The sequence below is a fragment of the Ipomoea nil genome, unplaced genomic scaffold, assembly GCF_001879475.1.
Source record: "Ipomoea nil cultivar Tokyo-kokei standard unplaced genomic scaffold, Asagao_1.1 scaffold2280, whole genome shotgun sequence".
In the NCBI taxonomy this organism is placed as follows: domain Eukaryota; kingdom Viridiplantae; phylum Streptophyta; class Magnoliopsida; order Solanales; family Convolvulaceae; genus Ipomoea; species Ipomoea nil.
This window is the reverse complement of record NW_017618708.1, coordinates 1,057,598-1,071,804: the sequence shown is the minus strand read 5'-3', so window position 1 is coordinate 1,071,804 and position 14,207 is coordinate 1,057,598. Positions and strand designations below refer to the sequence as shown.

General features: G+C 38.4%; 1 long non-coding RNA gene across 2 annotated transcripts; it reads left to right on the top strand.

Annotated features, from left to right (window-relative positions):
* Positions 1–924: 924 nt before the first annotated feature.
* Positions 925–14,002, top strand: LOC109150776. 2 transcript variants are annotated; one of them, XR_002049221.1, is made up of 3 exons: positions 925–936; positions 13,803–13,888; positions 13,968–14,002. It is a non-coding gene; the product is annotated as an uncharacterized LOC109150776 (long non-coding RNA). The 2 variants fall into 2 exon arrangements; XR_002049220.1 differs by lacking the exon at positions 925–936 and adding an exon at positions 9,224–9,234 and having other exon boundaries at positions 13,797–13,888.
* Positions 14,003–14,207: the final 205 nt, after the last annotated feature.

Here is a 14,207-nt window from a genome sequence, read left to right as displayed (position 1 = left end):
GAATGGCTACGCCATTTTATAGAGGATATTCCTAATTGGGAAAGACCGGTACCTCCAATATGTGTGCATTGCGATAGTCAAGCCACAATCGGGAGAGTACAGAGTCATATGTATAATGGTAAGTCTAGACATGTGCGTCGTAGACATAATACCATTAGACAACTACTCACAACTGGAGTTGTCTCGATTGACAACGTAAAGTCAAAAGACAATATAGCGGATCCGCTGACCAAAGGGTTAGGAAGAGAAGTTGTGGAGAAGTTGACACAAGGAATGGGTCTACTGCCCTTGGACTAAAAAAGTTCTATAGTGGATACCCAACCTAGCTGGCACCTAGGTACAATGGGACAACTAAATTATGGAACGGAGCGCGTCACTGTGGGGGTCTCGGACTCCCTATCACTCCTCGTTAAAACAGTGACTCCTGCAAGAGGCTAGCATGTTAATGCTTTAATGATTCTTGAGTATGCGGGATACTCGAGAAAGAATCACCTATGTTAGAGAGAAGTGAGAGTCGCTTCAAAGGAGAATTGTTGGGCACAATTCTTTAGAAACTCTCGCAGAACCAGGAACGGTGACCCACGACCAAAACGGGCACACTCATGAGAGCAAGAGCATGGTTGGGAGATTCCTGTGTGAGATATGTCATCGTCTACACAAACGGCAGTCGGTTCAAAGACATCGCGTTCTACCGTACAGCCAGTAGAGTAAACATGTCTTTACGAGGGAAGGTTCAAAGGGTATAGTGACTCCCTACCTATCCTATGCAGGGATCGACCTTTTGAACACAGTTGTTTCCGATTTCAAAATACCCCGAAAATCAATTTTTCATTCATGTGGGGGATTGTTGGAAAAAATAGCTTAAAATGGCATAAAATGGCATGTTAAGTGGCTATTTTGTGGTACAATTATCAGTGGGGTCCACTTCCGATTTGGGTCGGGTTAAAGTGGATTCGGATTCTTCGTAGTGAGACGAAGAGATCGATATATTGTACACTCAAAACGAATAATGGGTGAATGAGATATTGATTCTCAAAGTAGACCCATTTGAGTTGGAAAATGAAGGGAAAAAGTGAGCTTTTGTCCCACATTGCTTTGGAATGAAGATTTTCCCCCCTTGTATACAAGAGCTCTTTTGAAGCTTGTAGAATTGTATAGCATAGAGGCTCTCTCGCGGGGGGGGGGGGGGGGGGGGGGTGGGTTCAAATCAAATTCCAACTAGCAGAGATTGAAAAAGGCTTGATTCAAGCCCGAGCTCGTGTGCGCCGGCACCTGGGGGCACGAATGTCGTCCGGAAATTGGCTGGCCTTGCGAGCTAAGTTATGCCAAACTTCGGTATCATTTTCCAACTGGTATAGCCACTTGGTTCGGGTTCGGCCAGAACCGAACCGAGAGCACAACTCTCGTGCAACACCCACCTACTCTCGTGCTACAAGAGAGCACGAGAGGTTGTGGTGCACCGAGAGCACAACTCTCGTGCAACAGAGTCCACGAAAGGTGTAAGGGCCGAAACTGGATGAGGTCGAAAGTTGAGACCGAACCCTGTACGCTAACGGTCAGGAACCCGAAAGTTCTGACTGTTGAGGGGATTGAATTCATCTGTTACGGAATTAATTATCTATTAATTCCAATTTTGAATTCTGAATTCAATTCCCAGGTAGTGGCCTGCTGTTATAGCTGTTGGAAGGCAGCTTTAATGTCATTTTTAATTGCCATAATAAAGGCTATTGGCTCCTTCAACCCTATATAAGAGAGGGTAGAGGCAGTAGAGTTTTACACACAGAAACATAGAACACGAAAGTTCGTTTTTTCAGCTTCAAAACCTCTCTGCTTCTACTCTTTCTTGGCCTACTGTGTTCATAACCACGTCTTGCTCGCCGGATTCTTTGTTTGAATGCTCAAACACTGAATCATAGCAAGTTTTATCCTGGGAAGCCTAGGCCACAACGCTCCTAGCATCTTTGGGAGGTGGCAAATAAGGTTTTAAGGAAAGAGTGCTCACTCGACTCTTGCAAAAACCCAACACCAAACACTAGCCAAATTTCTTCAACTTTTTCTTCCCTTCTTTCCAGAAAATAATAATCTTATTTTTGATTATTATTTGTGTTTTTCTACCAACGGTACCAACAAACAATTCATACTCTTGGAAGTAAGAGATTTACAATCACAAATACAGGGACACTGCAAAGCAAATTAAGACAAAGAAAAGTGGAACCAGAGATTATGCGCGCTGCCAAACCAAACAATTACGTTGTTGCTGACCAAGAAAACCGCCAACGTCACCGAACGGGGAAGAAGCTACGAGCCCCGAACTTGCCACCGGAAAACCCAGCCGTACCGACCGGAATTGCTCCGGTGTGAATTGATGATCTCCTCCATCGATTTTGCACCCATCTTATACCCCTCGGCCTCAACATTCTTTTGGCGCTATGATTCACGATCCGCATGATTCGCTCCAACTCTGCGCAAAAAGACCGCTTCTCTGACCTCTGCGTCGTTTGCGATAGCCGAAGAAGGCTCTACGTTCGGATCTCTTTTCTCGTTCATTAGTTGACTGGTTGATTTGCACTACTGTATGCCACACAAAAGCTACGACCAATAATAATGATTATTCAAATAAATAAAACACATTTAAAAGCTAATTAAATTAGAGACCAATTATAATTAGTCTATGTTTATTAAAACTCCTATTGACCAAATACTACTAAAACTATTATTATTAAATTATATTAGGAATTAGGAATTACTGGGTTGACATAATTTAAATAACAAACAAATTTTATAATAAAAACAACCTAAAATTAAACAATATTAATAAAAACTACTTATAGCCATAATAAATAAAAATAGATAAAATTAATCAATTATTGTAAATTAATTATAAAAAGACTATTTAAAATAGCAGTCAAAATAATGTTTATCAAATTTCCCCACACTTATTTCTTTGCTTGTCCTCAAGCAAAATCATTATTAAAGAGAAAGAAAAGAAATTAAAAATCAAACCAAGTATTAGATTGAGCTTTTACCCGAATGGTCTTTCAAATTTATTGAACAATGTAGAGTTAGTGCCAACTCAAAGAATGTATAAAACATTTCACTAGAAACTAAAAACTTTAACAACTAAAATAAATATAAAACTTGTGCTCGTGTGCTGACACCCCTTATCTGAACTATACAAAAACTCAATAAACAAATATGAAAATTTCACCAAATTCAACCTAAACCAAATTCAGAAATATTCTATCACTGTGCAGGTGCAAAACATGAAGGAAATAAGGATCAAGGCATTTATTAAAATTGAATTGCAATTGCTCGTCTTTTCCAAAGTTTACTCATTATTTTTCTATTTTGACTTTTTCCAAAGAGAACTTCCCCAAAAACCTCGCCATTTTACGCCAGACTTGTTTGGGTTTTCAATTTTGTGTGTACTCATAAACCAGACCACAACACTTATTGATTTATTTATTACACATGTGTTTAGGTGGCTGATTCAGCGGAGTAGAATCTATTATTTATTGCAAACAAAATAAATAAATAAATAAAACACTCTCATTTATTTTTTTTAAAATAACTTTTTTTATTAAATCTTTTTTTTTTTTCACTTCACTTATGCCATAAAGCTGATCCTTGAACCAACACACTACACCACAATTTATAGCACTCAAGAATTATTAAAGAATTTGAAAAAGGTAATATAAAGTGAAACCAACATATAAACTATTAAAGAAAATGTACAGAACATATAAGGGCATAGTGATTTCAAAGACATTTAGTTTTTTTTTTTTTTTTTGTTTTTGTTTTTTTTTTTTTGTTTTTTGTTTTTTTTTTTTTTGTTTTTGACTAAGTTATTCAAAATATAAAGAAATTAACAACTAGTCACATGCAATTTACACACTAAGAGTGACAAAAACATACATTATTTCTATCAACGAATATTTAAAAGACTCATAAGGGTAAAACTCAAACTAATGCTAGAATTTTAAAATAAAAAGGTTTTAAAAAATGAACATAAGAAAATTAAAAAGTTTGAAATTAAAAAAAGTTAAGAAAATATACATAAGAAAATTAAAAAGTTTAAAATTTTTTTAATTTTTTGTGATTTGTGGGTAAAACCTCTTCCCCACACTTATTTTCAACATTGTTCCCAATGTTGTGACAGGAAAGAAAAAATGACAAAGAGAGTCCTCCTTTATTAGATTTTTTATTTGTGTAATTCTCATTTAGCCCTGCAATTTTAGAATCAGATTTATCAACGTCATTCAAAAGATTTTCTTTTTGAAGTTTATCAAACTCCAACTGATTTTTCTGTGCAAGATCCAACACGATAACTGCAAAAACTTGATTAGAGCTATTAGGAAAATGCATAGATTGTTGGTCCCGATAGAGTGTAGTGAGAGTCTAGGGGGGGGGGGGGGGTGAATAGACTCTTTCGTGTTTTTTACCCCAAAAATCACCTTTCGGTGTTTTGGCGCAGCGGATATGTCAGATTCGATTATTTGCTTTGCACGAGTTTTCGTTTAAAAGAGAACTTTCGGTAATGATGATAAGGACAATATGATGCAGAAATGAAATGCGTAAGTAAAGAGATAAAGAGACAAGAGTTTTTATAGTGGTTCGGCTAACGTTGCCTACTCCACTCTTCTTCCACAACTTATGGAAGGATTGCACTATCACTCGTTAGTACAATTACACAAAGACTTCCTTGATCACTAAGCCGGACAACCTTCGTAGGTTTTTCAACTCCTCGAGTTTACTCCGCCTCTATCAACTTCTTCTTCAGAGCTGAGGTTGGTAGAAAATGATTTCTGATTTCTCCAACTTGATGAAGTTTTGATTGTGTGAGATGATTTCTTCGTACAAATGGCAAGACTTCCTTAAGGTGTAAGATGATGATCAATGGACTTCTTCAAATATCTTAGTACCTTAACACTGGTTCACAAAAGTTTGAGAGAACTGAGAGCGTTTAAGAGCTTTTGCAAGTGTATAGATCGAGTGAAAGTTGAACCAGCACCTTCTAAGTTGATGAAGGTGGGTTTATATAGGTGATGAAAATTCATCCGTTGGAGGGAGATGAAATTTCGAACCTTTTATCCAGTGGATAAGGACCGGGGAGCTTCATGCATTAAATGCTCCATTAATGAGGTTGTACCATGTAGCCGTTGAAGGTATGGAGAGCATTAGGGTTTTTGTCCTTTAGCTCCAGGAGATGGTACATCTTCATTTAATGCTCCTTGGTAAACATGTCGCACAAGTTGAGGTCCTTATATTCCTAGGATGTTGTCAAGTCAGACAGATAAAACATTCTTCTCGTTGTTGAAGACAAAGAGTGCTTGGTGAGAATCGTCTTTAATACATTTGTCCTTTCAAGGTAGTTGACAACTCCTGATTAATTCTCGTTGCTGTTCATCACGCCTTGTGTCTTCTTTCGTCTTGGAGACCCTATCATCTAGACATAACTCATTTTCGTGTGTTTGTCTAGCTTAACACGAATTACAGGAGAGTTATGACAACTCTCGTCTAGGACGAAAGTAGCAATCGAGAAAGTAAATAGTTAGGGGTCTACTTTCTACATTACATTGGTATCATCAAAATCCTAATACAAGGTTCCTAACAATTTCCCCCTTTTTGATGATGCCAAAACCTATACTCTTCTTATAAGGCTAATAAAAGTTCCATAAAGAATTTTTCTATTATAAAGCAGCCATACTCGAGAGTGTACAAGTCTTTTCTAGGATGAAAGCATTAATAAATAAGACAAGGACAGATAACTCAGACAAGTGACACGAGATGTGTGACAATGAGAGTTTCATATTAAGATGGTGCAAATTACAAAAGACAGAACGAAAGGATATCTTACATTTCCAAGAGATTTGACTTCTGTTATTCAGCTTCCTTGTGTTCACGGTCATCCCTTTCCTTTTGTTGTTTGAGCATTCTGGTGAAGTCGATTTCTTCATTAATCCTTTGTCTGAAGATCTTTATTGGATTCGTCTTGACAAGGTCTTCATGTTTTCCTTTGATGTTCAAACCTGTGTAGTTGTTGTAGGCTTCACGAATGTTACTTCCTTCCACTATACCAGCTTTCCACCACGAAATCAGTTCAAACGAATTCATTCCTTCTTGATAACTCTTTCTAGACTCAGTGTGCACTTTGAAAGCTGCATTGTGAATAACACCTTGTGGAGAGTCTTTGGTTACATTTGAGAGATCTTCAATAAGCTTCTTTATGCTTTCTCTTTCTTTTGATTCATCTTCTCTTCTTTTGACTTCCTCTTCATGTTTCTTCCATAGCTCTTTGTTTTCTCTTTTGATCCTTTCGTTTTGAGTGCTTATATGATTTTGCCTTGTATGATTGTCCTTTGTCTTGAGCCAGATAGGAACGTTGCAACCCTCAAAGCGTTTACCACTTCCTTCTTCATAGGTTACAAAGTCCACAAAGTTTCCTATGCCATCCATAGTTATTTTGTTGTTCTTCATGCATCTCTGCCTTAGTTTTGTCTGTTCTCTCTTGGAGAGGCCTGTGAAGATGTACTTGGCTTCAGAGCCAAAGGATTGGCGAGGCTTGAGTGATCTGGATTGATATCGACCATGGTATCTTGGTTTTGAGGAATGGTGACCACGAGACCTAGATGGTGGATGGGACGGATTTGTGTTTCTTCGGCCAGAGTCTCTTGGTGTCCGAGAAGGAGAATGTCGACCTTTTGGAGTTTCCCTTGGAGACCGATCTCTCGTGTTTTCTCTCGGATGATCATCATCCTTATCCTTGTCGTCATTGTTTCTCTTTTCCCCCTTTTTGGCATCATCGGCACAGGTGGTAGGAGGAATAGTGGAAAGCTTATTTACCGCAGCCAAGATGTCCTGGGTATATCCAAGAATCTGAAGAACATATTCACCCAGTTGGTAAGAATTATCTTGTGACGTGTCTATCTTCATGCATGCCAAATCAATGCGCTCTTTGAGACTAAAATGAGAGTGTTTGAGTTCGTGTTGCTGCCGTGCAACTTTGTTAATAGAGGTATGAAGCTCATTGAGTGTCTTTGCAATTCGCTCATGGAACTTGTGATCTGATTGAGTTTGTTGAGGCGGTTGAGGTTGCTCTGGATGTGGAGGCCGAGATTGAGATTGGGCAGCCATTAGGTGATCTACCTTCTTGCATAAGTCATCTAGCACTTGTGTGTCCATTTGCCGAAGAACTAAATATTGCAAATGAATGGTTTCGGCTGTATGAACGGTTTCCCGCATGTGGTTCATGATAGTCCGTGGGGACTCTGGAGTTGATTCTTCTTCAATGTGGGTTGGCGATGTGTCTGATTGTTCATCTTGAGGTGGTGCTTCCCTTTTTCAACCACTTGCTGAGCTCAGGAGAATAGGTGAGGCTTCCATTTTTCCCTCAGTTGCTTCTTCACGCTTGATTGGAGTCTCGTCCATGGGTGGAATATGTGGTACAATTGCACGAGACATATCTTCGGGATGTTCATTTGAGATCTGTTGAGCTTGGTGTGAAGCTTCGTTCGTGTCATCACTGTCAGAGGGCAACTTTCTAAGTGGAGATCTTTGGGGAAAGGTATCATAATCAGGACCGATCAATATTGGATCACTGTCATAGGCCGGGTCATCTCCTTGAAATCTTGCATTGTCCAGATTATCATCGTTGTCATCGTCATCATCATCATCATGCTCATCATCTGCATCTTCGACATCATCGTCATCATTATCTTCATCTTCCTCATTACTTTCGTCTTCCTCAATTTCTCGTCCATGCTCATCTTTTGAGCCACTGACATTGCAGTTTGGATCATTCTGGTGTTCTTTCTCTAAAGTGGTTTTGACTTTCGATAGCAGCAAGGCGTCTCGGAGTTGCTTCATTTCTTCTTCAAAAGCTGGATCCAACGGTGGTTTTTTAAGTTCAATGCAGATTGGAGCTTTGTCTTTTCCTAGAGTGCGATTGGTCATCTTGTAGGAGAACACTCGTCTTATTTCTTCAAGACGAAGTGCTTTGTAGGCATCATCTGTACCAACCCACTTTAGGGCAAATTGTTCTTCGTCTTGCATGGCTTCAAAAGTTTCAATGAATGTACTTAAGGGAGATGTGCGCCACTTTTGCCACTGCAAGACTCGTTGATAATCACTTTCAATAGATTCTCGGAGCACTTGATCTGGTGATGGTGGGGGAACAATTGCTTTGGGAGCTGGTGGTGGTACTTTCGGAATATCTGGAGTTGCTATTGGCACCACAGCTGTCTCGTCTACCAACCCAGGTTCTTGTGTCAGAATTACCTGCGCTGCATTGGTAGGTTCTTGTGGCTGAGACGAAACATCAATCATTGCATCAGTCACTTCTTTCGTCTTTTCTGGCGAACCAGGTTCTTGTGGAAGATTTAAGCGACTGGCCTCCATTTCTACATCAGCAGGTTCTTGTGTCAACCCTTGAGGAAGTTGCTCTGCCAAAGTAGGTTCTTGTGGATGGGGAACAGGAGGGGAGATGTAACCAAGTTCTGGTACTTGATGATCAGAAGGTCTGTCTGGTGAGACAACTTTTGGTTGATCTTCCCCCTGAGGAGGTGCTTCTCTCGTGTTTACTACTTTCGGTGTAGCATCTTTCTTCGGGGAATGCCTTGTCTTGACAGGAGAACGAAAGTGACCCTTTCTGCCGAGTTTTGACAGAATCAGATTATCTTCTTCGGATGAGTCTTTCACAACAATTGTCTTCGGTGGTGGAGTAGGTGGGGTTGGATCTTTCTGCACTTGAGGAGATTTTGGAGCGGTTTGCAATGGTTGTTCATCATCATTTCCCTTCATCTTTTCCCGAGAGGAGCGTTTTTCTTTCCTTTGTCGTTTTGGCTTGGGTTGATCATCTTCGGATGCCTTTGGCGTTCTTGACTTTCGTTTGCCTTTAACCAGCTCAATGGGAATTCCCAGCTCCAATGCTTTCTGCTTGTCATAACCAGATGGTTTCTGCTTCATGTGACAAGCTTTCTGTCATGGCCGTATGCCTGGCCACATTAGGACTCCTTTAGTGACAAGAAGATGGCTTACCATAAAACCATACCCTAGCTTTTTGGCGATGTCTCCTGGACTTTTCCTGTGGTAGGTGATGGTGTGAACGAGATTGTTGAAGATAATCTTCGACCAGTCAACCTTAAGCTCGTTTAGAAAGGTATCCAGCATCTTTAGTTTCTCCTTTGTCACATCATCGGTGCCTGAAATCTTATGATCAACAATCTTGTTGAAGATGTTAACGGTAAATTCATAATCCAGCTTGAACCACTTCTTCTTTAATGGCCATGTGATTTCTGTCTTTGAAGGGGCTTGTTTGTTTTTGATAGAATCATAGAACTCTTCTGGATCGTAATAGTAATATGTAAGATTGGACTTGTAAGATTCATCCCTCTGTGGAAACCCATACGTGGTTCGAATATCTTCCGAGGTGAGAACCACTAGATGATTGTGGACTCTGGAAGAGATGGTTAGGGAGTCGATGGATATGGATGCATTCATGTAGAATTGCGTTACATCGATGGGATACCATATGGTATAGAGATGTGTAATGAACCTGTACAAACCGGATTCCATGAGTAACCGAACGATATCTTCGCCAAATTTTCGATCCAACACGTACTCGAGAAATCCATGGGCATCCCACATGCTGCCTCCAACAATAAACGGAACTCTGGATTCAATAAATCGCATGTTTTCGGTTGGAAAACTTGGGATTTCCAAGGTAGAAGGGTTTTCTGGTTCCTTTTCAGATGATGTAGCTTGTGTATTTTCTGCCATTGTAGAGCGTCTGAGAGAGTAAGGTTAGTAGCTTTGTTTGGGAGAAGATGAAAAAGACACGGTATGATGCGAAGAAGATTCAAGTAGGGTTTTATGTGGTTCTGGGTAACTAAATATGGGTAACCCATGTGAAGGTGGGTTAGTGGAATTTCAAAAGATTAACCGCCTCCTCTTCTGCATATGGTAACTGATAAGAGCATGGGGGAGTGATAAGATCGTGTGCAGATCAAATTTGATCATTCCATATTTAATGCGGAGAGAGAAAAGCACTCGAGTATCCCTGGGTGCATTTAATGCACGTCAATTCATGTGTCAGTCATGGTGGGGTAGTGGACCAAATTTCTCGGCCACACGATCCCCATGATGAAAAGATCTGACGATTCAAATGAGACAGAGGCAAATGAGTCTTATCAAGCACGGTTCTAACCCGAAGGAGGACTAATTTGTCATAATGCTAGATTTGTAAGACAAATAAAGTCAAACAAATCTCTTGTCATTTTAAGAGAATACATTTCCCGAGAGATTCTCCTTTCGAGCGATCTTACAAAGATCCTTTCGGATTTCATTATCAGTAAGAGAATCCATAGGACAGAGAACCGCTTGTCTTTAAGGATGTGTCCCGAATAGGGATGGCAATTGAACCCGTCCCCGACGGGGAAAACCGACCCCCGCCCCGACGGGGGCGGGTTCGGGGATTTTTTTCGGGGATCGGGGGCGGGGATGGGGGAAGTTTTCCAATCCCCGTCGGGGACGGGGACGGGGATGGCATTCCCCGCCCCGTCCCCGTCCCCGATCCCCGATCCCCGCCCCGTCCCCGAATACCCGACTAAAAATAGACTTAAGTATTTATATATAGTATAATCTATAATATTAAAAAATTAAAAATATTAAAAGTGTTGATTAAAAGTTAAAAGTTAAAACTACCGTTGACTTCTACAGTTCTACAACTCCTCTACCACTCTTCCGCGTTCCAACTTCCACGAACTGTTCTCCTTCTACAACTCCTCTCGCCATTTGCCATTATACAGAATTACAGAGCTCGCAATCGCCATTCGCAATCTTCATTCGCCATTCGCATCCCTATATACAGTCGCTCGGGACGCCTCCTCGCCCCATCGCCGCCTTGCCGGACGATTTTGTAGAAGGTCAAATTCCGCACGATTTCATGTTTTTCTTATTCATGAAACTAAAATCCCTCATTATTGGCTTTGTTTGGTAGAGCTTATTTTAAAGTTTATAGCTTATTTGATATTTAATTTGTATACTGACTAAATTAATTTACTTCGTAGAAATTATATGCATAGTAAAGGTTTAATATAATTTGGGGTACTATATACGGAAGTTCTTTAATTCTTTGCATTGTTTCCCTGATGAACAAAGAAGACATCAGCATGGAATTGGTGTACAGTACAGTTTGCTACTTACATATAATCAATTTTTTTAGACTAATGATATTGTTAAGTGTTAAACAATGATAAGAACTTTATGAAAGAAATTAAGTGTTAAACTGAGAATATTAAAATCCTTATCTAATGTTCAAGTTTTAAATTGGTTGAAAACACCACTTACAAGTCGACTTCTATGGAATGATCACCTTCAGATAATTTTGATTTCTCACGTAGTCATATTAATTAGTAAACAGCATCAGAAAAAGATTAATAACAAGAAATCTAACAATATCACTAGTCTAAAAAAATTGATTATATATTAACTTTTAACAGAACTACAATATCAAGATTAATAACAAGAAATCTAACAATATCACTAGTCTAATTTAATCTTTTAATTAGTTTATTCTTTAGTTTAATTAGTTTAATCTTTTCATTAGTTTAATTAATTTATTTCTTCTATTGTTCATATATTATTACTTATTAGAATGGAAGGTGATGATTCTTACATAGGCGCCTGTGACTCATTTACTCCAACGCCTATGAGTTCACCGGTAGAGTACCCTAATTCATCTCCCGTGGATTCACGTAGTCCTAGTGCTAAGAATGAAGAAGTATAAATTCAAGAAACTCAAACAACTACCCAAACTGTTGAAGGTGAGCTTGTATATTTTTGTAGTTATTAAATTTACATTTTGTTTATGTTATTATTTTGATTTTGCACTTGGTTTATTTATTTATTTATTTTGTTTGTTTTAACCGTTGAAGGTGAGCCTAAAGTTGGTGAGAAAAGATTAAGGTCGATTGTTTGGGATCATTTTACAAAGATTAAAGTTGATGGCATATTCAAGGCAGAATGTAATTATTGTAAGAAGCTACTTGGGGGAGAGAGTAAAAATGGTACAAAACATTTGCATGATCATAACAAGATTTGTAGAATGAGGCCTCACCAACACCTTAGGCAACAAACACTGACCTTAAATAAAGACAAGGATGGGAAATTGAATGTAAACAGTTACACATTTGATCCCATAGCTACTAGACAGGCACTTGCTCGTATGATTGTTAAGCATGAGTATTCACTTAATATGGTTGAGCATTCCGGTTTTAGGGAGTTCATGGGTTTTGCTCAACCTTTGATGAAGCTTCCTAGTCGGAACACAATTAGAGCGGATATTATAAAGATTTATGAGGCTCAAAAGACCACACTTATTGAGTCTATGAATAGAAGCTCTAGTAGGGTTGCATTGACTATAGATATGTGGACTGCAGATTATCAAAAGAAGGGATACATGGCTATTACAGCACATTTTGTCGATTACAATTGGAGTCTACATAATGTCGTTTTGAGGTATGTGCACTTTATGAAATTATTTATCTTGCAATTTTTGTATACAAGTTGACTACTTATTGTGCAATTTGTGAAATTATTTATTGTGTATTTATGTTAGATTTATTGTGTGTTTATGTTAGGTTTATTTTTGTCGAGCCTCCACATACATCATTGACTCTTTCACAAGAAATGTTGAAATGTATTTTGGATTGGAATCTTGAGAGAAAGTTGTCTGCAATAACCATTGATAATTCTTCAACTAATGATGCTTTAATTAGGCATGTTTTGTCCAAGCTTAACCGTAAACATCTTATATTTGGTGGGAAATTTTTTCATGTGCGTTGTTGTGCTCATATCTTGAATTTGATAGTGCAAGATGGGTTAAAAGTTATGGAGGATGGATTGGAAAGAGTTAGAGATAGTGTTACTTTTTTGTTATCTTCACCAAAAAGACAAAAACTCTTTAAAGAAAGTGCAACACATTTATGTATAGAAAACTCAAAACAGTTAGTTAGCGATTGTAAGACTCGATGGAATTCTACTTATTTGATGCTTTCTGTTGCATTGCAATACAAAGATGTTTTTTACCGTTTGGGACAACAAGAGTCTTCATTTCTTTGTGCACCATCGGAACAAGATCGGGAGTTAGCTGAGAACATTTGTGATAAACTGAAAGTGTTTTATAAAGCATCAAATGCATTTTCTGGTAGAAAATATCCAACTTCCAATGTTTTTTTCCTATTGATGTCTGAGATTAAGGTTAATTTGAGCAATTGGGTTGAGTCAACTGATTTGGTCATAGCAAATATGGCTAAGAGAATGAGTGCAAAGTTTGATAAATACTGGGAAGAGGTGCATGGAATTCTAGCTGTAGCTAATGTTCTTGATCCAAGATATAAGTTAGGAGTTGTTCAATTCTTCTTTCAAACATTTTATGGAGATAAAGTTGCATCGGAAATTGAGAGGGTTAAGACATATTTATATGATTTGTGTCGTGAATATGAGTGTTCTTCAACATCAACACCTGCAAGTAAACGCGTCCAAGTGGATGAGACCATGACTCAAGGTGACCCAGTTAGGGATAAGTTGAAAAACTTTATGGAGGTTTCTCACACGGGTGCGAGTGAGACATCAGTGTTGGATTTGTATTTAGAGACTAAGAGGTCACCATTTGATGATGATTTGGATGTTTAATCATGGTGGCAAGTTGAAGGGAAGAAATATCCAACTTTGAGTAAGGTTGCCAAGGATGTATTAGCTATTCCAGTTTCTACCGTTACTTCAGAATCCGCTTTCAGTACTAGTGGTAGATTGGTGTCACCTCATCGTAGTAGACTCCATCCAAATATTGTGGAGGCATTAATGTGTTCTCAAAGTTGGTTGCTTGAAAGTAAGAAATTTTATTTAAACAAATTATTTTTAATTGATTATTCATTACTTTACGTCTTTACCATACTAAAATAATATAGGTGATAGCACTGTGGAGGATTATGAAATTAATGAAGATTTACTCCTTCCTCATCAATTAGAAGCAGGTGCTTAGAGGTATTTATTAAATTATACTGTTTAAAAGTTTAACTAAATATATATATATATCATTATAATTATATTATTCAAATTCTTATTATTTTTCAGGTTATTGAAGAAGTGTTGAGCAGTGAGGACTGAGGACCACTACGACACTATTATTATTTTAGTAATTTGAAGTT